This window comes from Myxine glutinosa, chromosome 1, assembly GCF_964187855.1.
Source record: "Myxine glutinosa chromosome 1, kmMyxGlut1.1, whole genome shotgun sequence".
Taxonomy (NCBI): domain Eukaryota; kingdom Metazoa; phylum Chordata; class Myxini; order Myxiniformes; family Myxinidae; genus Myxine; species Myxine glutinosa.
In genome coordinates this window covers 309,420,289-309,444,732 of record NC_136261.1, presented here as the reverse complement: position 1 = coordinate 309,444,732, position 24,444 = coordinate 309,420,289, and the positions used below count along the sequence as shown (strand labels likewise).

The 24,444-nt window shown below is 48.3% G+C and overlaps 1 protein-coding gene across 7 annotated transcripts in view; it reads left to right on the top strand.

Annotated features, from left to right (window-relative positions):
• The first annotated feature begins 8,468 nt into the window (after window positions 1-8,468).
• LOC137439901 (plasma membrane calcium-transporting ATPase 3) overlaps window positions 8,469-24,444 on the top strand; it is a 480,661-nt gene continuing 464,685 nt past the window's right edge. For 6 of the 7 annotated variants that reach the window (XM_078768504.1, XM_078768497.1, XM_078768519.1 and 3 more), the window contains exon 1: window positions 8,469-8,520. The gene's annotated coding sequence lies outside the window, so the exon portion shown is untranslated. Of the gene's footprint in view, window positions 8,645-24,444 lie in introns of all 7 variants that reach the window. The other variant, XM_078768498.1, reaches the window with a different exon arrangement.

Sequence of the window (24,444 nt, the reverse complement as noted above, 5' to 3'; positions counted from 1 at the left end):
CCATGCGGTTTAAATGGCAGATGGCTCTGCACCTCTGGTGGATGAGAGTCCAGTCGACTCCAACAGCACGGGTGGAAGAGGGTGATTTTCCCAACGGCCAGCAGAAAGACGGAGAGGAGTGGTGACTCCCCCCCCCCCCCCCAAACTCCACCCCTTCCCTGTCTATACCACACAATTACCCGTGTATACCAGCCATAGAAAGGCAATATGATGGCAAACGCCATCATCGCCCGAGGACACTCGACATAATTGATTGACAATTCGTGCAATTAATACCATTTGACTTGCAAGAACAAACATTGCTCTGACGCTTCGATTTATTGCAGCCACAATGTACAGTCGTGGGCAAAAATATTGGCACCCTTGCACTTTTTTCAAATAACTCACAATTTACTCCAAAAATAAGTTGAAATTGACAAAAGTATTTGTTCTCTACAAGTCTTTATTTCACTGATAATAGTACAGCACCTTTGTTTTTGATTCAGAACTTAATATATCCTTTAAAATCAGGAAATAAAAAGAAATGGCATTGACAAAATTATTGACACCCGAGACTTAATATTTGCTAGCACAGTCTATGGACAAAATAACTGCAGTCAAACGCATCCTATAGCCATGAATGAGCTTCCTACACCTCTCTACTGGCAGTTTAGCCCACTCTTCTTGTTCTGCTCCAGTTCTCCCAGATTTGAAGGGTGCTTTCTCCCAAATTCTGTTTTTAGATATCAGATCTCCCCACAGGTGTTCAATAGGATTTAGATCTGGACTCATTGCTGGCCACTTCAGAACAGTCCAGCGTTTTGTCTTGAACCATTCCTGGGTGCTTTTTGAAGTGTGTTTGGGGTCATTTTCCTGATGCAAGACACATGACCTTCGACAGAGACCTAGCCTTCTGACAATGGGTTGAACATTGCACTCCAAAATGCCTTGGTAATCTCCTGATTTAATGATGCCATGCACACATTCAAGGCACCCAGTGACAGAGACAGCACAGAAACCCCAAAACATCACTGAACCTCATCCATATTTGACTATAGGGAAGGTGTTCTTTTCTTTGAAGGCTTCATTTTGTTTTCTGTAAAAATAGAGATTGGTATGCGGGTGTCTTCAGCAAAAGCAGAGCTTTACCAAAAACCTCTAATTTGGTCTCGTCTGTCCACAGGACAATCTCCCAGAAGGATTTTGGCTTGTTCAGGTGTGTTTTGGCAAACTCCAGTCGGGCTTTCTCAGCAGTGGGGTACTCATGGGACTAACTACCATAGAAACCCCTTTCATTGAGTTGGCGACGGATGGTGCGAGTTGAAACGGTCGTACCTTGTGTCAGAAGGTCAGCTTGAATTTGTTTGGCAGTTGATCGAGGTGCTTTCTCCACCATTCTAACAATCCTTCGCTGCAATCTTCGATCAAGCTTTCTCCTGTGGCCACGTCCAGGGAGGTTGGCTACAGTGCCATGGGCCTTAAACTTCCTGATAACATTGCGTACGGTGGACACAGGAACATTAATGTCTCTGTTGATGGACTTGTAGCCTTGAGATTGTCCATGCTTGGCTACAATCTTGTGTCTGACCTCTTCAGACAATTCTCTGGTTTTCTTTTCTCCATGATCATTGCGGTTCACACAGTGACACAAAACAGCAGAATGACTCCTTTTGTCTATTCAAACTGGTTGAATGAGTGATTTTTATATTGCACGCACCTGCAACTCACCACAGGTAAGTTCATTTCCGAAGTAAAGGAGAATCACCTGCTTGAAATCTAATTATTTCTCACAACTTGTAAAAGGTGCCAATAATATTGCCTGGGCCATTTTAGGATTTGTGTGTGGAATAAGCGAAGATTTAGTAATCTGTTCAGCTTTTTTTCTTGTTCCACTGCAAACCAAAGAAATACATATGTGGATACCAAAAGGTTTTTTAATTTCAACCATTTTCTGGAAGAAATGATGCATTATTTGAAAAAAGTGCAAGGGCGCCAATATTTTTGGCCATGACTGCATGTGATTGAGAATTTGTGGGGGAGCAGGTGGATACTTCCTCCAGTGAATCGTGAGTTTGTCACCTTGGAAATTCCAGCCGTGTTTGGATGGATCAGGTGGCTTGAAAATTTGGGTAAGCGATCTGCGATACAATGCTGTCTGGTAATTGGTACATTGAGTATGGAGATTCAGACAATCCAACATTGGAGGCAAAGATTGTTCACATGAAGATTTTAGACAGAACAAGCAGTAGCTCCATCGATAGCTTCATCGAAGCACTCCATCGATTTCGACAGATTGTCGGTCATGATGAAATTCACGCTAATGTGTGCAAATGCATCTTGGTACTTCACTTCTTTTTTTTTGCATACAAGATCGAGACTCATGTAAGAGCTAACATTAATCACAAAAAGACAAACTGACACATAAAACATAAGATAAAGGGAGCGGGAGACAAGATGGGGAGAGAGAGGGAAGCACACAAGTACAACATTTGAGAGCAGGGACATCGGGAGATCTGTGGGAGGGAGAAGGCTTGTGGGGAGGAGGTACGGGAAGGGGGATGAGGTATAAAACACATGGACAGTGCTAGGAATTCCAGAAAAGAAGTCGGAATTTCAAAAAAGTGGGTCTGGGGTGAATTAACGGGGGTTTTGTAGGAGCTGTGCTCCCACGTAATCGGAAGAATGGACGCGACAAAAAGCTGGAATTCGTCCGAGTTTCTTTATTGAAACAAAACAACTCGGGTACTCTGAAAAGCCCGTTTATCGGGCCGCAATATATATACACATTATCCCGGAGCGTTTGCCCGGGAAAGGCGAGAGGGGGCGTGGCCGGGCGTCCTGGACGCGGCCTGGCAAGTCGAGGGCGGGCATGCCCGGGCATGCCCGGGCGTCCCGGACGAGGCCTGGCAAGTTGAGAGTGGGCCTGCCCGGGCGTCCTGGACGAGCCCGGCATGGTGATCGCTCCGCGTCCTTGGTAGGTGCAAGGCTATTGTGTAAACCCAGCGGTAGCCGCTACACACGTCCCCCCAGAATCGACTTGCCCCGGCAGGGTCAATTTAAGGGGGGTCCTGATGACCCGGCCGAAGCGACCCCTGGCGGGTCGTGGGGGGGGGGGGTGCGGTGTGGTGGTGGGCGGTCGAGTGGGGGGCACCGTGGACGGGGGGCGGCCTCGCCGTGGCGGTTGGTCGATGTCCACGTGCGCCGGCTTGAGGCGGTCCACCGCAATCCGGTCCGACCTGCCGAACGTCGATGTCGATGACGAACGACTTGTCGTCCCGTCGCAGGACCCGGAAGGGCCCGTCGTACGGCGGCCGGAGTGGCCCCCGATGTGCGTCATGACGCACAAAAACGTACTCCGCTGTGCGAAGCGCTGGGGGGACGTAGGACTGGGGGTCACCGTGGTGGGACGTTGGCACGGGGGCAAACCGTCGGGCGGCCTCCTGGAGGTCCGAGCGCTGGTGAGCTGCGGACCAGGGACTGGTAGCATCGGGCACGAATTCGCCCGGGACGCGTAGCGCCTGGCCGTAGACAAGCTCGGCGGTGGATGCCCGGAGGTCCTCCTTGGGGGCCGTGCGGAGGCCCAAAAGGACCCACGGCAGCCGGTCGGCCCAACCGCCGTCCTGAAGGCCGGCCATGAGTGCGGCCTTCATGGAGCGGTGGAATCGCTCGCACAACCCGTTGGCTTGGGGGTGGTAGGCCGTAGTACGGTGGAGCTTGACCCCCAGGTTGCGGGCGACCGCACCCCACAGCTCGGAGGTGAACTGTGGTCCGCGGTCCGACGAGATGTCCGCCGGTGCGCCGAAGCGGGTGACCCAGGTGGCGATGAAAGCCTGCGCCACGTCAGCTGTGGTGGTGGAGACGAGGGGAACGGCCTCCGGCCACCTGGTGGTCCTGTCCACCATGGTGAGCAGGTGTGTGAACCCCCGTGATGGGGGGAGGGGGCCCATCAGGTCCACGTCGACGTGGTCGAAACGTCGTTCGGGCACGGTGAAAGGTGCCAGCGGGGCCTGGGTGTGTCTGTGGACCTTGGCCTGTTGGCAGGCTGTGCAGGTGCTGGTCCAATCGCGGACGTCCCGTCGAAGGCCGTGCCAGACGAATCGCGCCGACACCAGCTTCTGGGAAGCTTTCCGGCCCGGGTGGGAAAGGCCGTGGAGGGAGGCGAAGATGCAGCGTTGCCAGGTAATGGGCACGATGGGGCGAGGCTGGCCTTGGGAGACGTCGCAGAGCAGGACAGTGTCCGCGAAGGGGATGTCGGCCAGGCGGAGGCCCGTGTCCGCCGCCCGGAGGGCTTGCACCATGGTGTCGGTGGTTTGGTCCGCCACCATAAGCGCGAAGTCCACTCCGAGGTGGACGGCGTTCGCGCTGGCCCGAGAAAGACAGTCGGCCACGGCGTTGTCTTTGCCGGCGACGTGCCGGATGTCCGTGGTAAACTCCGACACGGCGGAGAGGTGGCGCTGTTGGCGGGCCGACCACGGCTCCGTGACCTTGGCCATTGCGTAAACCAACGGCTTGTGGCCGACGAACGCTGTGAAGGGTCGGCCCTCCAGGAGGTGGCGGAAATGGCGAATGGCCAGGTGTAGACCGAGGAGCTCACGGTCAAACGTGCTATATTTGCGGAGCTGCCGGCTGAAAAAAGCGAGTGGCTGCCAAACCCCGTTCACCCATTGCTCATGTACGGCGCCCACCGCGTAGTCGGAGGCATCCGTGGTGAGGGCGTTGGGAGCGTTGAGCACTGGGTGAGCGAGCAGTGTTGCGTTGGCGAGGGCCCACTTTGAGCTTTTGAAGGCCGCGTCCATTGCTGCGGACCAGACGATGTCGTGCTTGGCCGGCTTGCCCCGGAGGGCTTCGTAGAGGGGCCGCATGAGTTGAGCAGCGCGGGGCACGAAGCGGTGATAGAAATTCACCATTCCCAGGAATTCCTGCAGGGCCTTTATGGAGCGGGGACGCGGAAACGTGGTGATGGCCTCGACCTTGGTTGGCAGCGGCACGGCCCCGTTCTTGGTGATGTGGTGGCCCAAAAAATCAACGGCCGTCGTGCCGAAGTGGCATTTGGCCGGGTTGACGATGAGGCCGTGCTCGCTGAGGCGCCCGAACAGTGTTCGGAGGTGGAGGAGGTGCTCGGCCCGGGACGTGCTGGCGACGAGGATGTCGTCCAGGTAAACGAAGAGGAACGGCAGGTCATGCAGCACGCCGTCCATCAAGCGCTGGAACGCCTGAGCCGCGTTCTTGAGGCCAAACGGCATCCGCAGGAATTCGAACAAGCCGAACGGAGTGATGACGGCCGTTTTAGGGACGTCGGCTGCCCTGACAGGTACCTGGTGATATCCCCGTATGAGATCGATTTTTGAAAAAATGACCCGTCCTGCCAGACGGGCGGAGAAGTCTTGGATGTGCGGGATCGGATACCTGTCGGGGGTGGTAGCGTCGTTAAGGCGGTGGTAGTCGCCACATGGGCGCCAGCCGCCCCCTGGTTTTGGGACGATGTGTAGTGGCGAAGCCCACGCGCTATCGGAGCGCCGCACGATGCCGAGGTGTTCCAAAGCGTCGAACTCGGCTTTGGCCACGGCGAGCTTGGCTGGGTCGAGGCGGCGGGCTCTGGCATAGACCGGCGGGCCCGTGGTTGGTATGTGGTGCTCGATCCCATGTCGTACTGCGATGGCCGAAAACGTCGGCCGCGTGAGGGCCGGGAACTCCGTGAGCAGGCGAGCAAACTCGTTCGCCGGCGGGAGGGCGCATGCCAGCTCGGTCGGAGCGGAGCTGCTCAATGTGCATACCAGGGAGCTGAAGGTCTCGGCGTTGATGAGGCGACGCCGTTGGACGTCCACCAGCAGTCCGTGTGCGCAGAGGAAGTCGGCGCCTAGCAGAGCCATGGGCACGCTTGCGGTTACAAAAGTCCAATTAAAGCGTTGGCCGCCGAAGCAGAGGGTGACGTTGCGCAGGCCGAAGGTGCGGATGGCCGATCCGTTGGCCGCAACCAAGGAGGGGCCGCAAACCGCGGACTGCCTGTCCTGATCGGAGGCGGGTATGACGCTCAGTTGGGCACCGGTGTCGCACAGGAAGCGCCATCCGGACGCTTTGTCCGTGATGAAAAGTAAGTTGCCCGTGTGGCCGGCGCTCATGGCTGGTAATGAACGCCGGCCCGGCCGTTTCCCGGCCTGCCGAAGGTGCACGGGGGTCGGCATGTCCGGGCCTTCTGTCCGAACCTGGCATGATAGTAACACCACGCTTGGTCAGGTGGAGGCCCCGGTCGTCGTGCTGGAGGTGGTCGGCTCGGCGTAGCGGCCGTCAATTGCGTCGGCAGTTCGGTCGTCGACCGTGCCGGGTGCTCGGGCGCCATGGGCGTTGTGTCGGACGGCGGTGGGCCCCAGGTCGCTACTGCAATGCGTTGGCCTGCCGCGGAGATCTTGTCGGCTTCCCTGGCGAGGGCGCGGGGATCCGTGATCGTCGTGCTTGCCAGGGCGAGGCGTACCGGGCTAGGCAGCTGACGGAGGAACAGCTCCCGGAACAGGAATGCCGGAGAGTGCTCGCCGAGCAGCGAAAGCATGTAGTCCATTCGCTCGGACGGGCGCGTGTCGCCGAGCTCGGGCAGGGTGAGCAGGCGCCGTGCGTGTTCCACCGATGAGAGGGCGAAAGCGTCGAGGAGGAGCTTTTTAATCGTGCCGTATTTGTCAGCGGCTGGCGGGCTCTCGAGGAGGCTCAGGGCGCGGGCCGCGGTGGCTGAGCCGAGCGCTGCTACCACATGGTGGAAGCGGGTGTCGTCGGCCGTGATGCCTCGCAGGGCGAACAGGGAGTCCGCCTGGGCGAACCAAACCGCCGCGTGAGCCTCCCAGAAGGTAGGCAGTTTGAGGGCAACTGCCGTGTCCATGTCGGTAGGTCACCAATGTAGGAGCTGTGCTCCCACGTAATCGGAAGAATGGACGCGACAAAAAGCTGGAATTCGTCCGAGTTTCTTTATTGAAACAAAACAACTCGGGTACTCTGAAAAGCCCGTTTATCGGGCAGCAATATATATACACATTATCCCGGAGCGTTTGCCCTGGAAAGGCGAGAGGGGGCGTGGCCGGGCGTTCTGGACGCGGCCTGGCAAGTCGAGGGCGGGCATGCCCGGGCATGCCCGGGCGTCCCGGACGAGGCCTGGCAAGTTGAGAGCGGGCCTGCCCGGGCGTCCTGGACGAGCCCGGCATGGTGATCGCTCCGCGTCCTTGGTCGGTGCAAGGCGATTGTGTAAACCCAGCGGTAGCCGCTACAGTTTAAAATTTGTCGGTTACTAACGCATTTTAAAGAATCACCTGTCTTGAGGGCCTCTTGGGTCAGCTTCACCTCCACTTCAAAGCCAAAGTTATTGTATTCTAAAGCTGGTTTCATGGTCGCCAACCACGGGGGTAGTGGGGAGGTGGTGGTGCGGGGTTGGGGTAGGGAGGTAGAGATAAGTGGTGGCAGTCTCGGGCAAGTGATCACAAATGTTAATACCAGATTACATAATTTATGGTCATTCGCACGATACAGGTGGGCGCACCTGTAGCTAAATCATATCGCATCATCAAGGTATGGGAAAGTTCTAATCCTGTGGTCATCCCGGTTGCACATCCACGATCCACGTTGTGTACAATCTTACAAAACGTTCTGCGCATGCGCAAGGACAAGCGGTCAGAAATGGTTGATTCAAAGTTTCCTCTGGAGAGTGGAGAGTCACGCTGCACTGAGCGGAGTTTTGAGGACCGAGGACACACACGGAAGTCCCCGCAAGAGGGCACTACACAAGTAGCGAACGTCAATACATTTTTCGCGTCAAACTTTCTGTCACAAAACATCGACAGAAATGTAATAATTGAAATCTTCGATTATTAAATAATTAATACCCATATTGCTTTACACGATCGATCGGCAGGTGATGCAGCACTGACTGATCAGTGAATTCCTGAACCGTTATACTGATAGATTAGGAAGTGTTGGACTGTGACGTAGCCTGGAGGACCGAGTTATAAGGAAGCTTTCGTTCTTGCTCGGTTGAACAGCAAACTTCCTTCTTTTATCGCCATTCACGGCAACAGTTTAATCTGTCACTGCATGGAGTGGAAACGATTTTAAGAGGCCGCGATGTAGCGGATGTTTGCAGCGCAATGATTATGACAATTTTGATTTAGACTTACAATCGAAATCGCATTAACACTGATGTCATTATCAAGACAAATAAGTCACGCAGGGCGTGCGCGGGAGATACTTCCCCTGCCGGCGTGCGTGGGTCGATGGCACGTACCATTCCCGTCCGTGGAAGGGGGGTGATACAAATTCCCGGCAAAGATTATTCTCAACATAAAAGCAAAAAGCAAATTCTGAGCTGAAATACTTAAATAAAGTATTTCTTTAAAATCATTAAGGGTATTCGGCTTTCCCTGGAGATTAAATAAAATTGTTTACATTACTTGAAATACGCCAAGTGAAATCCTCCATCCCCTCGTTTCCAACATTGTAGTCGCGCCCCGATCGGTGCACAGCTGAGCGTTGCCGCTTCTGAGGTGATGTGTGTGTGTGGTGATTCGGGTGAGTTTATGACACAGACTCCTCACGGGTTTGTTTTGCTTGATTGTGACATTATCCCCGAGAGCTATGAGGCGATACGGACTTTTGCTTGTGCGGTTTGAGAAGCAGACGTCATTGTGAACTGGTAGGGACGGCAGCTCGTGAAGAGAAGCGTGGACCGGGGACGGCGGTGGGGGAGTGTGAAGGGTTTGGGATGGTGGTAGTGGTTTTAATTTTGGGATCGATGTTATGATTGATCTTGATGATTCATGATGTCGATTTTTCGGACCAGAACTTGCGCGCTCGGCTCGCCCACCAACCACCAGTACGCGGTTCGATCACCGTCTTAGTCTGCAGTGCTACCTTTATAAACCGCTCAAGTAGTACTGTATACCGATGCCTATCTCGAAGTAACATGTCGATTTCTTTTGCAGCTGCCAGTATATATCTGGCCGTGTTCTTAAGGCTGCGCTGTGTAACGAACAGCCCGTTTGGAATTGCTATGCAGGACAAGCAACGGAAAAAATGCTCTCGGTTTTATTTAATGGCTGTTTATTTATTTATTCATTTTTAAATTCATTAATTTTTATTAGCCTATATCTTATTATTATTATTTTTGGAATTTCATTTATTATTTATTTATTATTTTAATTTTTTTTTTTCTTCTTCCCCAAAGACTCATGGTAGGGTTTCGACCTGGGATCCACCTTCTCATTTTTAAAAATTTATTTGTTCCAAGCCTGGTGTTGGCTTAATGATTAAGGTGGCTTGCTTAAGATCTTGAGTTTGAGCCTTCCTTGTGCTGTTGGAAAAACACCAGGTGGGTTGACTCAGCCTGTCATCCTTCTGTGGTCGGCAAAATGAGTACCAGCTTACTGGGAACAGGGGGAACAGGGATAGTGATCAGCGGTCCAACTACGCCTCCAGGTAATGATGCAACCAGAAGCCACAGGCTGCATAGAAAATAATAATAATTTATTTATTCTTAATTTCAAAACAGATGGTGTTCCATCGGACTTGCATGACTCCTTGTTTGCATGCAACCGTTGCCGTACGTTGATAGTGGAAGCTATGGGAGCAGTTGTTGGTAGAGGACCATTTTCTGCTATAGATGTTTCGTGGTTGAAATTAGAATTGTTATATATTTATTTTTGTCATTCCTCTGTGGTGTAATTGGCTGATCTGATTTGAGGTTTCGTTTATTTGCTGCAAAATAGTCCTATTAACCTTTTCGGGATGCGAGGTGGCAAAATAGTCTTGTTAACCTTTTCAGGATGTGAGGTGGTGTTGCATACTGCATCCTCATCTGGTTACCTGAGGCAAAGCTATTGATGTTCTTTGTGAAATTTGGAGATGCTGCAAGATCTCCCTTAAAAAAAAAAGGAAAAGAATAAGAAAAAAGGTTTTACCTCCATTTTACCATTCCTTTAACTTCTGGATTCAGTAAAGTTGATGATCTGTTCGGTCTTTTAATCTTTCCAAGAATGATCTGTGGGAGAGAAGCTGATGTCAAATACTATCTAAAAGTGCTGTGTAATAAATGAACACACCTTTTTCGTTTGATGTCGACCCGCCTCTTCCGTTTGATATCGACCCACCTGTTTCATTTGATATCGACCCGCCTCTTCCGTTTGATATCGACCCACCTGTTTCGTTTGATATCGACCCACCTGTTTCGTTTGATATCGACCCACCTCTTTCGTTTGATATCGACCCGCCTCTTCCGTTTGATATCGACCCGCCTCTTTCGTTTGATATCGACCCGCCGCTTCCGTTTGATATCGACCCGCCTCTTCCGTTTGATATCGACCCACCTGTTTCATTTGATATCGACCCGCCTCTTCCTTTTGATATCGACCCGCCTCTTCCGTTTGATATCGACCCGCCTCTTCCGTTTGATATCGACCTGCCTCTTCCGTTTCATATCGACCCGCCTCCTCCGTTTGATATCGACCCGCCTCTTTCGTTTGATATCGACCCGCCTCTTTCGTTTGATATCGACCCGCCTCTTCCGTTTGATATCGACCCACCTGTTTCGTTTATCGACCCACCTCTTTCGTTTGATATCGACCCGCCTCTTCCTTTTGATATCGACCCGCCTCTTCCGTTTGATATCGACCGCCTCTTCCGTTTGATATCGACCCGCCTCTTCCGTTTGATATCGACCCGCCTCTTCCGTTTGATATCGACCCACCTCCTCCGTTTGATATCGACCCACCTCCTCCGTTTGATATCGACCCACCTGTTTCGTTTTATATCGACCCACCTGTTTCATTTGATATTGACCCACCTGTTTCGTTTGATATCGACCCACCTGTTTCGTTTGATATCGACCCACCTGTTTCGTTTGACATCGACCCACCTGTTTCGTTTGATATCGACCCGCCTCTTCCGTTTGATATCGACCCGCCTCTTCCGTTTGATATCGACCCGCCTCTTCCGTTTGATATCGACCCGCCTCTTCCGTTTGATATCGACCCGCCTCTTCCATTTGAAATCGACCCGCCTCTTCCGTTTGAAATCGACCCGCCTCTTCCGTTTGAAATCGACCCGCCTCTTCCGTTTGATATCGACCCACCTGTTTCGTTTGATATCGACCCGCCTCTTCCGTTTGATATCGACCCGCCTCTTCCGTTTGATATCGACCCACCTGTTTCGTTTGATATCGACCCACCTGTTTCGTTTGATATCGACCCACCTGTTTCGTTTGATATCGACCCACCTGTTTCGTTTGATATCGACCCACCTGTTTCATTTGATATCGACCCGCCTCTTCCGTTTGATATCGACCCGCCTCTTCCGTTTGATATCGACCCACCTGTTTCGTTTGATATCGACCCACCTGTTTCGTTTGATATCGACCCACCTGTTTCGTTTGATATCGACCCACCTCTTTCTATTTGGCTTCATTGAAATTTCTGTGTAAATACTCTGATTTTCGTTTTGAATATTTTCTCTGCCAACCGAGATAGAGAATGGATGTGTAACAGACTTGTTGAATTTTCAATTCAATTTCAAAGCTCCACCCTCTCCATCCTCCCTCCCCCCCCCCTCCCGTCCCCCCCCGCCTCCCATCACCACTCACCACCAATTTGTTTTCACGATATCCCTCCAATTTTTGATCAACTACAACCCTCTTTCTTTCATTACTCCCTACTCTGCCTCCCCCATGCTGTTTCTTTCCTCACCTTAAATTGCTTGCGAACCCCTCCCCCCATCCTCTCCATCTTATTGGTGGTGTTCCCACCACACATTTGTTTGCAACAACCCAAATAGTACTTTGGTTGCTCACACCTTTTTGCTGCCACCACCTCTCTTTGCCCAGGTTTCACCCCCAACACCTTACCTTCCTGGCCACCTCTTTTTACTTCGCCCCTCCCCAGGTTGCCACTGCCCCCTTATCTTCCTTTGCCTTTTACCTCCCTTGTAATGTATCACTCTCCACAATTGCCCTCCTATGTTGTCATCGTTTACACCTCTGGCCTCCCACCTGTGATGGCTTGCTTCTGCTGCGCTTTGCAGCCCCATGCTGCGGGGCACCTTTGCTCTTTTTTTTTTTTTGTGTACACGAGATCGAGGCTCGTGCAAGAGCTAACATCAATCACAAAAAACGACAATGAACGGACACACAAAACATACAAAAAAGGGAGCGGGAGACGAGATGGGAAGAGAGAGGGAACCACAGGAAAGAAGTTGATATTTCAAAAAAGTGGATCTGGGGTGAATTAGCAGGGGTAGAAAAGATCAAAGTTTTGGATGGGGGAAGATAAGAGATGGTGGTGAACAGCTGTTTTAACGACCTGGAGGAAGGAGTGGGATTGAAGAGAGTGAGGGAATTGTTGTGGAGGTGGGAGTAAAGAGGATGAAGGAGTTAAGGTGAGCAGAGTTAAGTTAATGGAGTTAAGGTGAACAGAGAGTCTTGATTTTGGCAATTTCAGGAGAAGAGGGTTGCAGGCTGATCTTGTGCGACCTGGGGGAATATTTGGGGGACAGAGCCCAGAGAGCTGGGGTAGCAAGGCCGGAGAGGAGTCGGTAGGAGACAGACCACCTATCTGCCTGCGGGTGAGTGAGACCCACTCAAGGGGGAGGGGGGAAAGGGAGGGGGAGGAGAAGGGGTAGGGGAGAAAGGAAGGGGTAGGGAGGGGTAGGGGGTAAATGGAGGGGTGGGGAAAGGGGAGGGGGAGGGTAGGGTGGAGGGAAGGGGAGGGGAGGGATATAGATGGTTACTGGCAATTGATCACATCCACAAATGATGTAATCCACACAATTTATGTACTTTACATAACGTTAATAGGAATACATGGCCATGTAGATGGGAAATACAGTTTGTTTGAAATAAATCACAAATATCAGATGAAAGTTTTAAAAATTTAGAACTATTCTCACTCAGAGTTAAACATCACCGCAATATTACGCGGTTGCTTCAACATTTTCTGTGAATTATATGTCTGATGTCTGATATGTTCTGAACATCTCAGTCATTGTTGACAGCATCCTTGAGGTGTGCGTACGATTCTGCCCTCAGTTGACGTTGGTGGAGCCGGATAAAGAGGAGTCTCTCACTTTCGATTTTGGCATACATGTCGATGATGAACTGGTGGAACAGATCACGGCACTGCAGGATATGATTCGTGGAATTCTTTCTGACCATGATGTGGAAGGCATAGAAGTCATTCGCAGATACTTTCTTTCCCCGGCCACCAGCTTGTTCAACTTCAAAATAATAGCCATCTTGTCCTTTCCAGAAAATCAGAGGGTACTGGAGGGCGTCATAGAATCGGTGAGTCTCCGAAATCCGCTTTGTGCTGTTGTCGCGAAGATGCAGGACGATGTCGCGATTGTTGTACTGCTCTCCTACCATGAGAACTGCAACGGCATTGTTGACTGGCTCGTTAAACCGACGTTCGTGCTCTCCGGGAGGACGTTTGTCAGCCTGAATTACGACCTTGTAATCAGGTGAAGGCATTCTCTCTAATGTCGACTTGAAGCTGTTGACCAGCGCATTATTTGAGTGGAGCATATCTTGTAAGGCGAGGATTAGTTCAGAGCGTAGGTTGGGGAAGTTCTGTCCTCGTCGGGCAGCTTCTTCTCGGTGGTCACCTAGTGCTGTTAGCTAGATTCAAAATCCCGTCTCGGAACCGTCTCGATAAATTTTCAATTTTCATAACGGGATCTCGGATCGGCTCGGTTCCCGGCAAAGTAAAAAAAATAAAAAAAAAATAAATAAATAATAATAATAAGGCTTCAAAAATAATGGAATTTCATTACAATATATAAACAACAATGAAAAAAATTCATTTCTGATGTTGAGTACTTAAATTCCGACTTAGCTTCCATTTACCGGGATGAAATAAAATACACCGCCTACATGCAGATGATCGGCCACCGATGGGACCGGGTTATCTCATTACAGTTTGTATTGTCGTGTAATTTCTTGCTCGGAATGTCAGAGGGAGAAAATGTTTCTGCCCAGGCATATTCGAGTCCCGGTTGGAGTTTCATTATCATTTTGTGAGTTGTGATCGCCAAGGGGCTCGCTCCCCCGTTCCCCTCCCCTCCCCCGCCCGGCAATGCCGGGTACTTCTGCTAGTGCTAGTAAATTATAAAGCAGGCGGTGTAGTGATCACCCCCCCCACCCCCCCCTCCTCCTTATTTTGACTCTGTGACTAAAGTAAACGTAATCAACTTATCAGGCCTAAAGTGGAGATAAGATAACCAAAATACTTTCACATTCAAACCGTCACACCAAACCCCGAGGGATTCTTACAATTTATAGATTTAGCGTTGCAATTAAACATAAACGTTCATCAAAAACTCATTTCATAAAACTACATAATGTATTGTACTTGTATTAATACATTGTGTGGAGAATAATCCGTTATAAACGTGTTTTGAATCCAAATAAACATCGTCCCTCCAATCACGGGGCTCGAGCGAGTCCCTCGATATTAATGTGCAAAAGACCATAGCAACCACATCCTGTAACTCGTCTCCAAGGACGGACACGTGACCGCAGCGTAAGGCGGGGCGAGGCGGAGTGATACAGCGGAAGGATTCAACGGTTTAAATGAAGCCGCGATGCGGCGGATTTTCATTGTGACCTTCATCCTGATGTCGTTACCTGCGCCACCAAAGGTCGATGGAGATTATGTTTTCACTCCTGTCTGTTTGTCCGTTTGTTTGTGAACACAATATCTCAAAAAGTTGTGGACGGATTCGGACGAAATTTTGTGGAGATGCAGCGTGTGTGACAAGGACGACATGATTAGATGTTGGTGAAGATCCGGATTCGGAATTCGGATTCGTTTGCAGTGCATTGTTTGTTGACGAGGGGAAAATCCTGGAACAGTGAGTTTACTTTATCTATCAAGTATCATCGTTTGTGTCAGTTCAGCTGCACTTGCGAAAAATGATGCTTGTGCAGAAGCAGAGTAATGAAAGCAAGGCTCAATAAATGCCTCTATTATGGAAAATATCTGCAAGAAGTTGGAATTTTAACCGGGATTTTTTTACCGAGAAATTGCGTCAATCAATTTATCTCGGGACCGTCCCGAGACCGTCTCGAAAGCCGAAACCGCCGGGATTTCGTCCCGGTCTCGGCTCGGTTGACAGCCCTATGGTCACCCATAAAATACATTTGTAAAAATTTCGGTTGCTCACCTGGTTGAGGGTGGATAGAGCCAATGAGGTGGTATACCTGGCCTCGCACCTTGAATGTAGGCATGAATCCTTGCTCAGTGACGACGCGATCTGCTCCAAACGAAGTCATTTGGAACGAAGAGTTGTAATTACGGATTTCCTTCAGGAAGTGTCTGGATTGAGTCGTAGTTGATTGAAGTAGTTCTTTCAAAGGTTCCGGTGGAGATTGGAGAGAAGGCAAAAGGACATTGCCTCCCCTGCAACACATTCCTGGTGTTTCTCCCTTCCATTTCAAGGCATGGCAAAACTGACAGGTGAACGACATGGAGCCAATATCAACGATTGAGGAGTAGTCAGTGTTCGGATTGTATTGTAACTGAATGCAGCCTTCTCCCATGCAATGGCCGGCTGCCGTCTGCCTGATGGTTGCCAGTTGTTGAGTCGTTTTTGGCGCTGTTCTTCTGTCTCCTGCTGTCTGGCCCTCGCTACACTTTGTTGATTGGCATTTAGACGTGCCTCTGTCTCATCTTCTGTCTCTCGCTGTCTGACCCTCGCCAGACGTTGATTGGCGTTTAGACATGCCTCTGTCTCATCTTCTGTCTCTTGCTGTCTGGCCCTCGCCAGAGGTTGTTGATTGGCGTTTAGACGTGCCGTTCTCTCATCTTCTGTCTCTTGCTGTCTGAATCGAAAGACACGTTCTTGATTGGCTTGTCGATGGTGAAAAGTATCTTCATCGGTTTCATGGAGTCTCAGATCAGCGATTTTCCTTGCTCGGGAGGTTGAACGCGACAAATTTCTTTTCTTCGGTGCCATTGCCTTTATCACAGTCAGTCTTCCAGTCACTCACTCGTAGACAAATTCAATTTTTTTCACTTTTACGTTTACACGTGTTAATGAAGATTGCAACTTCTGCAATCAAACAAACGACGCAAACGCAAGATTGCAACTCTGCGTTGTGTCGTGGGCGTGGCCAACGTGGCCTCTTGCTCCCAGGTGATTGGCTAACTCGAGCTCGAGTGAGCCATAATGCACTACGTTATGGCAAAAAATATGGATCTAAAGATGAAAGCAGAAAAAACCTATGTGGTGTGAATGGCAATGGTGATTCGATATATTTTCACTTTTACGTTTTGGCTAACTCGCTCGCGAACCTGATGAAGATCCTGAGCGAGGATCGCTACGCTACGCTACGTTATGCTAACGCTACGTTAGCTACGCTACGTTACGCTACGTTCGCTACGTTATGGCTAAAAATATGGATCTAAAGATGAAAGAAAAAAAAACCTATGTGGTGTGAATGGCAATGTTCCTCGCTGAAATGTGAAAAAACGCAATCGCTTTTTGCTCTGAATTACGTGCGAGCGCGTAACTGAGATTATGGCGGCAAGGATGGAACATCACGTGATCGCTCTGAGCGACTCAGCGCGCTGCTCTGCCACCGGCTCAGATTCCGTGTATAATATTCCTCGCTGAAATGCGCTGAGGTAAAAATATGGATCTCGGCAAATATTTTTAGGTAGGCCATGTTCTTCCCAGGCTCAATGGCCATGTCTATGCCAAATATCAAGCACGTGAGCCTCTCCGTTTAGGAGTCTATCGGTAACATTACACACACACACACACACACACACACACACACACACACACACACACACACACACACACACACACACACACACACAGTGTTTTATATATATATATGACTTAAAGCTACTTTTCAAAAAATACAATTAAGTTACTTTGGAAATAAATGTGTTTTGAGTTTTGATTTGAAAGTTTTTATGTTGTGTGAGGTCCGAATAGTTATAGGTAGTTTGTGCCAGAGGGCAGGTACTGAGTTGCAAAAGGCTTTGTCCCCGTATGGCATATGAGGTCTATTACAGACAAGGAGAGTCTTATCAGCGTGTGATCTTAAGTATTTGGCGTCATTAGAATGAGTGTGAGTATTAAAGACAATACTCACATTATTAAGTATTATTAAAGACGACAAACAAAGCCAGACAATAAAATAGAGCGTTCCTCGTATGTATTCAATGCATGGCCAGAAACGCGAAGATCGGACAGGAAACAACATGGCGTCCACAGACCACGTGACCAATTTTTTTCGGACTCCATGTTGCAACTCTCTCTATACAGGGACTCCAGTTCGCCTCCCCTCCCCCACCCCCCCCCCCCCCCGCCCCCATTCCTGAGGTGCGAGATTCCTTCTACACTCCCCTGCCCCTGCCTGAGTGGTGTGCTTCCACCCACGCCCCACCCCTGCCCGAGTGGCTTGTTTCCGCCCATGCCCCGACCCTGCCCGAGTGGCGTGCTTTCATTATTCCCCCGCCGCATGCCTTCCAGAGGGGCAGGTGTCCTTTTTTTCTTCTTTTTTTTCCACTTTTATAATTTGAAGTGTGGATGTTACATTTCGTCACAAGCACTCATCGTTCTTGAACCAATCGCTGCATTCTTGTTTGCTCTGTCAAATGCTGGCTTGTTCATTTTCATTTGGTGTTGCTTTCGGTGTCTTAAACACTTCTTTCATGTCCCGATAGTAATGTATTTGGGGACAGGTTGGATGGCAAAAAGCAAATGTGATTTGTCTCTGTTGGAAAGCCTTGTGAAATCACGACGTTCCCTGGAGCTCACAGCATACTTAGCTCTACATTTATGAAATGCTGATTGATGTTTTGAGCACATGAACTGTTTGAAATGCTCCGTTCGGTTTTTGTGTGGAATAGGTTAACGGGTATGCAATTTATACTTGTTTATTATGCTCTGCTTGTGCGTTGGGCGCAGTCTCTAACTTGTTGGTTCCGGTCGCTTTGTCTTGGGTTTTGTGGCTGTGGCTTCTTGAACTACGTTGGCACGTTGCTCTCAACGTCCTGCTCTGGTTGACCAAAGGGTTGACAGGATAGCTGAGAGGTATGCACACCATGCCTCGGAGCTGTGTAGCCTTTGCTTGAATCTTGACCACGTTTATATACTGTCGGCCTAGTGTTTTGCCTGCAGGGCGAGGCATGAATGTGTATGTGCCGTCCATTGGATGAATGCAACCATCTAACAGCACTAGTCGCTGCTGGACTTGAAAGATCCCACGGTGTCTTTGGTTAAGATGAGGTGAGTGAGTTATCGCCGGCATCCTCAACAAGTTACAAATTCCTACCTGTACTGCATGCAGAAAATTATCTAGTCTTGCAGATTCCTTAACAACAGGTTATATTGCCTGTTGTTTTTATGGGTACTGCTCCTACAATAAAATGTATTTATACACTCAGATTCTCATACCTTCAGTTACGAAGGGCAGCCATTAATCGCTGACCAACCATCCTTTAAATGAATCGGTCATGTGAAGCCTGAATTTGTTCTGCACGTGGGATGACAAAGGTGGAAAGTGCATTTGACTTGTTGATTTATCGAAGGAGGTGGCACCGCCCATCTAGAAATTATTCCATTTTGCTCGGTTGGAGGTTCAATATTTTGAACGAGATACTTGCTCCCTATGGCAGTGAAATATGGTGTCGGTACCCACTCCTTTAGGCAGCGGTGGTGTTCAGGCTAAGAAATCATTGCTTGGGGCCCGATGCCACCGGTCGTGGTCCACAATATTGAGATGTTCCATGTGTTGAGGATGTTTCTCTTCCTTCTCAGAAAATAATGAGACAGCCTAATGTTAGGAATGTTTTTATACGATTTTCAGACATATATATATACATACTGTGCATACAGAGATACAGTGAATGAATGAATGAATGATCGTTTTAAAGGCCATTTTCCCTGCTAGAGCGGGGGTTAGCCTTGCGGGCCCCATGACAATCATGGTTCCCTGTTTGAGGCAATGTTTTTATGGCCGGATGCCCTTCCTGACGCCACAAAGATACAGTAATCGCCTTATTTATATAGTGGGATTGTACTATCATGAAATGTACATTTGACTGGGGTTTTAGTTGGGAAAGGAACATTTCTGAAAATATTTCTGCCACGAGTGATCTTGCTTTGACCATGCATGTTAACGTGATGGTTTGGCCCAGTTATAATGAATCTTTTAATTTTTGTAAATGACGAATCAAGACTCATGGAGGAGCTTGTACATGTATCATGCGTGGGATAAGGGCATTGAGCCCTGTTATTGTACTTTAACATGACTCGAGGATATTGGTAGACAACAGGCAAATCAACACGAAATGGGATAATCCTGAGATTCTAGCATCATGAGGCATCTGCTTAGATGGAAATGGTTGTAAAATGGGCCAATCCAACCTAGATGGAAATGGCTGTCAAATGCACCAACCCAACCTCTACTTGTGAACATATCTTGTGTTGCTATTCCTTCTGTCAATCCAACCATTTTATTTACTATGACCTCCACACCTCCTCCTCCCCAATCCTGCAAAGAGGGGAGGGAGTATTAATTTCCTCCTCCTCCAAACCTCCCGCCCCCCACCCCACCCCTCCCCCTTTCCCACCCCCACATCCAACAATGACAGTATTTCAATAGTCAGTGAAATCTTTTAATTTTTGGCATGGAGGTGCCTTGGTAAATCACACCCAGACCCCTTTTTCAATTTGGGCCCCTGTTCCAATTTTAAGGTGTCAAAGATGAAACGCTAAACATCACACGCTTTGCCTACTTCCATTCCCCTGTATTTGAGTCGACAGACACAAAATGTGGCACAAATGGCATTTTTAAATGGCCCCTTGGGGTGCCTTCATGTATTTCGGATGAGATGTTTTTGGGATTATGCAGTCGTGAAGGGACAAAATCGATCACGAAATTTATCGTTTTGGCTTGCTATGACTCTATTTCAACCACTCCAGACAATAATTTGCAAAATGGTACATACATGGCTCACCACAGCTCCGACAGATTAAATCAGGTAGGCATTGGTCTGGTGTCTTTAATTTGATTTGGTGGGGTCAATGCTAAAAATTAGTTGCAAAATTGTTTTGGCCTTATAGTAATTTATTTATTTTAACCATTGCAGAGAAGAACTGCCACAAACATACCATGCCACAGCTCCGACAGAAAAAGGCAGATATTGGTCTATTGCCCAACAACGGTGTCTGCAACTACACAGCGGTCAAAGGTCAAAATTGGTTAAAAATAAAAAAAGTATATGTCTGCATATATATATATACAGTCATGTGAAAAAGTAAGTACACCCCATGTAAAGTTTTGACTTTTTCAACATATTTCAACATACAGCTATTTGATCTTCATTTCAACAATATTGATAGATAAAGGTGATATAATATAACAAATATCATGAAACATTTACATTTTGTAGTCCATTGTATAATTTAAATAAACATAAATGCAAATTTCGCATGGGGAAAAAATAAGTACACCCTTGGCTCTAATAGGTGGTATTGCCCCCTTTGGCAGAAACGACCAAGTAGGCGTTTCTTATAACTGTCTACCAGTCTCTGACATTGACTGGGAGAAATTTTTGCCCACTCCTCCATGCAGAATTCTTTCAGCTGTGCGATGTTTGAGGGGTTTCTTGCATGCACAGCTCGTTTCAAATCCCCCCCACAACATCTCGATGGGATTTAGATCAGGGCTTTGACTTGGCCATTCCAGAACCCTCAATTTCTTTCTTTTCAGCCATTCCTTGGTGGATTTACTGGTATGTTTAGGGTCATTGTCATGTTGCAAGGTCCACCTTCGGTTGAGCTTCAACTTTCTGACAGATGGCCTCACATTATCCTCAAGCACCCTCTGGTACAATGAAGAATTCATAGTGGATTATATGATGGTGAGCTGCCCAGCTCCTGATGCAGCAAAGCTGCCCCAAACCATAATATTTCCACCACCATGCTTTGCAGTTGGTATCAGGTTCTTTTGGTCAAATGCTGTCTTTGGTTTTCGCCAAACATGTCTTCTGGTACTGTGGCCAAATAGCTCTACCTTTGACTCATCTGTCCAGAGCACATTGTTCCAGAAGTGCTGGTCTTTGGCTCGGTGTTCATTGGCAAACTTTAGTCTTGCCCTGATGTTCTTTCTGGACAGCAAAGGTTTCCTCCTGGTACACCTCCCATGTAGATCAAATTTGTGCAGCCTCTTTCTAATGGCAGACTCGTGCACTTTGACATCAACAGTGGCAAGAGCTACCTGTAGGTCCCGTGATGACATTCTTGGGTTCTTAGAGACTTCTTTCAGCATCTTGTGGTCTGCTCTTGGGCTGAACTTGTTGGGGCGGCCTGGCCTGAACAAGTTGGCAGTTGCTTGGAATCGTCTCCACTTGCAGATGATTTTCCGGACAGTCGAATGATTGATTTCAAATTGTTTGGAGATCTTTTTAAATCCCTTCCCAGACTCGGCATCTATAACCTTCTTTCTGAAGTCCTCAGAGAGCTCTTTTGATCCAGGCATGGTGACGCCGCACACTTCAACAACAGAGAAAACCAAACGAAATGTCTGAGGTTTAAATAAGACGGGTTTCTCCAAGATCCTCTCTAACGATGTTCTAATCATTTACACCTGAGCTGGTGCACCTCATTCTAATTTTAGGTATTTGAAGTAGTGATAAATGTAGGGGTGTACTTTCTTTTTCCACATGCGAAATTTGCATTTGTTTATTTAAATTATGCAATGGACTACAAAATGCAAATGTTTCATGATATTTGTTATATTATATCACCTTTATCTATCAATATTGTTGAAATGAAGATAAAATAGCTGTATGTTGAAATATGTTGAAAAAGTCAAAACTTTACATGGGGTGTACTTACTTTTTCAGGCGACTGTGTGTGTATATAAATATATATAAATAAATGATATAGATTATATATACAGTGGTACCTCGGCTTACGAGTTTAATCCGTTCCGTGACGGAGCTCGTAAGCCAAATCGCTCGTAAGTCAAAGCAAATTTTCCCATTCAAATGCATTGAAATGCTATTAATCCGTTCCAGCCTCAAAAAAAAAACACCAATTTTTTTTGTTAGGTGCTTTTAAATAACAAAAATGTACTTTATAAATAACAAATAATGTATAAACAAGCACGACCTCGTATATACTGTACATAATACAAGAGAATGTAAAGAAATAAACTGGACCTCTATCCATGAAGATATGGAGAAGTTGTTGTTTGTGTGGTTGAAGGAGAAGCAGCTCGCAGGAGATACCGTGACCGAGAGCATCATGTGTTTGAAAAGATTGAAACTCGGATATCGAGCACGGACCACGAGGTGTTTTTTCTTTTTTCTTAATCTCGGTTTCAGTGAACTTTTGCTCTGTGCTCACGTGTACTGTACCTGTACCTGTAATGGTACGTCAGAGGATGGCACCTGTTGTCATCATATTAAGTGCAAGATGTTCTGCATCGTAAGTTGGTACACCGTGGTCTTTCGGCGGTGTTTAAGCCGGCCGTCTTGGCTTCTGTCACCATTGGCATTGAGTCTTTCGATGTAGGTAGGTCGTTGTGTGCCGGTGCCTTGGCCGAATTCCTTCATTGCTGCATTGTTAGCTCACCTGGTTTTTTATACCACATCTTTGGTTATCGGACCAGCGAATGACGTCATCTCCAAAGTATGGCTTATTCTCACTTGTCTTGGACGATCTTCTACTTCTAGCCTTCCACCGTGCATTTGGTGTCCACTGTACTTACTGTACAGTGCCTGGTAAAATTGATGTAATGGGTTTTTGACCAGGAACCGTCATGAACCGTCAACGCCATGAACCGCTAACACTCAAAAGCCCATTTATCGCGCCTTATAAAGCAAAACGCAAACCGAAAGCCATGCCTCTCAAGCGAGGCGTGCTTCCGTGGTCACGTGATCCACAGGTGTAGCTCATTATACCCGCACGCGCGACACGCTTTGGCGGTCACGTGACCAGCCACTCTGGAGGCGGGGATCCCCGCCGATGACGTCACCGGCTGGAGCAAGGAGATTCCTCGCTAATGTATTTCGACGATTGCGTGTTTTATATCCAAGCAGAGATGCTTTCACGGCAAGATAACCACGTGACCGGAACCGGAAGCCACAACCGGAAAATTCAAAAAAATAAATTTTTTGAGCTCGTACATCGGATCTCGGCTCGTATCCCAAAGCAACAAACCGCCCGAGCGACGGCTCGTATCCCGAAAAACTCGTACGTTGGGGCACTCGTAAGCCGAGGTACCACTGTATATAGATTAATAGATTATATAATCATATATATATATATATAGATAGATAGATAGATAGATGTGTGTATATATATATATATATATATATATATATAGATAGATAGATAGATGTGTGTATATATATATATATATATATATATATATATATATATATATATATATGTATGTATATATATATATATATATATATATATATATATATATATATATATATTGTTGCGGACGCGGTTAAAGATGTTATTTTACCGAGCGGTTGGTATTACCGCGACCGAACAGTTATTCCCCGATTCCACCCAAACTTTGGCCGGATCGCACTGCGGCTGCTCAATGAGGGAAAAGACTAAAACGACGAATGCAAAGAGGAAGACGAAGGCAAAGAAAAGTTTGGAAATACTACCAAATTTATTTACTATTTACACACATAAGCAAAAAGAAAGCAGTCACGTTTATTTACAGCACATAAGACGCAGGTGACACAGTGAAAATGCTAGCTTACCTACAGTCTTAATTAACCCAGGACAGAACAAACAAAAGACAGACTCACGCGGGGAATGATGACAGGAATCGCAGGAGGTGGATGGCTGGAGGTGAACGCTTGGTGGAGCCAACGCGGAGCTTGGTGGAGCTTTGTTGGAGGTGAACGCTTGGTGGAGGTGAATGCTTGGTGGAGCCAACGCGGAGCTTGGTGGATGTGAACGCTTGGTGGAGGTGAACGCTTGGTGGAGGTGAACGCTTGGTGGAGCCAATGCGGAGCTTGGTGGGGCCTTGGTGGAGGTGAACGCTTGGTGGAGCCAATGCGGAGCTTGGTGGAGCCTTGGTGGAGGTGAACGCTTGGTGGAGCCAACGCAGAGCTTGGTGGAGCCTTGGTGGAGGTGAACGCTTGGTGGAGCCAACGCGGCTGGTGGGGGGTTGGTGTGACGGGTTCTCTCTCCTTCCCTCACAAGCTTCAGGACTCTTTCTCTCTCTTTCTTAGTCCCACCCAGTCCAACAACTTCCTCTCTTGCTTAGTCCAACTCAAGGCCTTTCTGTCTTCTGATCTCCTCCCTCCTCGACTCTCTCTGGGGGCCTCTCCTCGGGTTATATAAGCCCCACCCTTGACCCTTTTGCGAACCTCCCCAAAACGTTCTCTCTCCGCCCTCTAAAGCCAACCCCTCGTTCTGGGTTGGTCGGCAAGGGCTGGTTCACTCCTC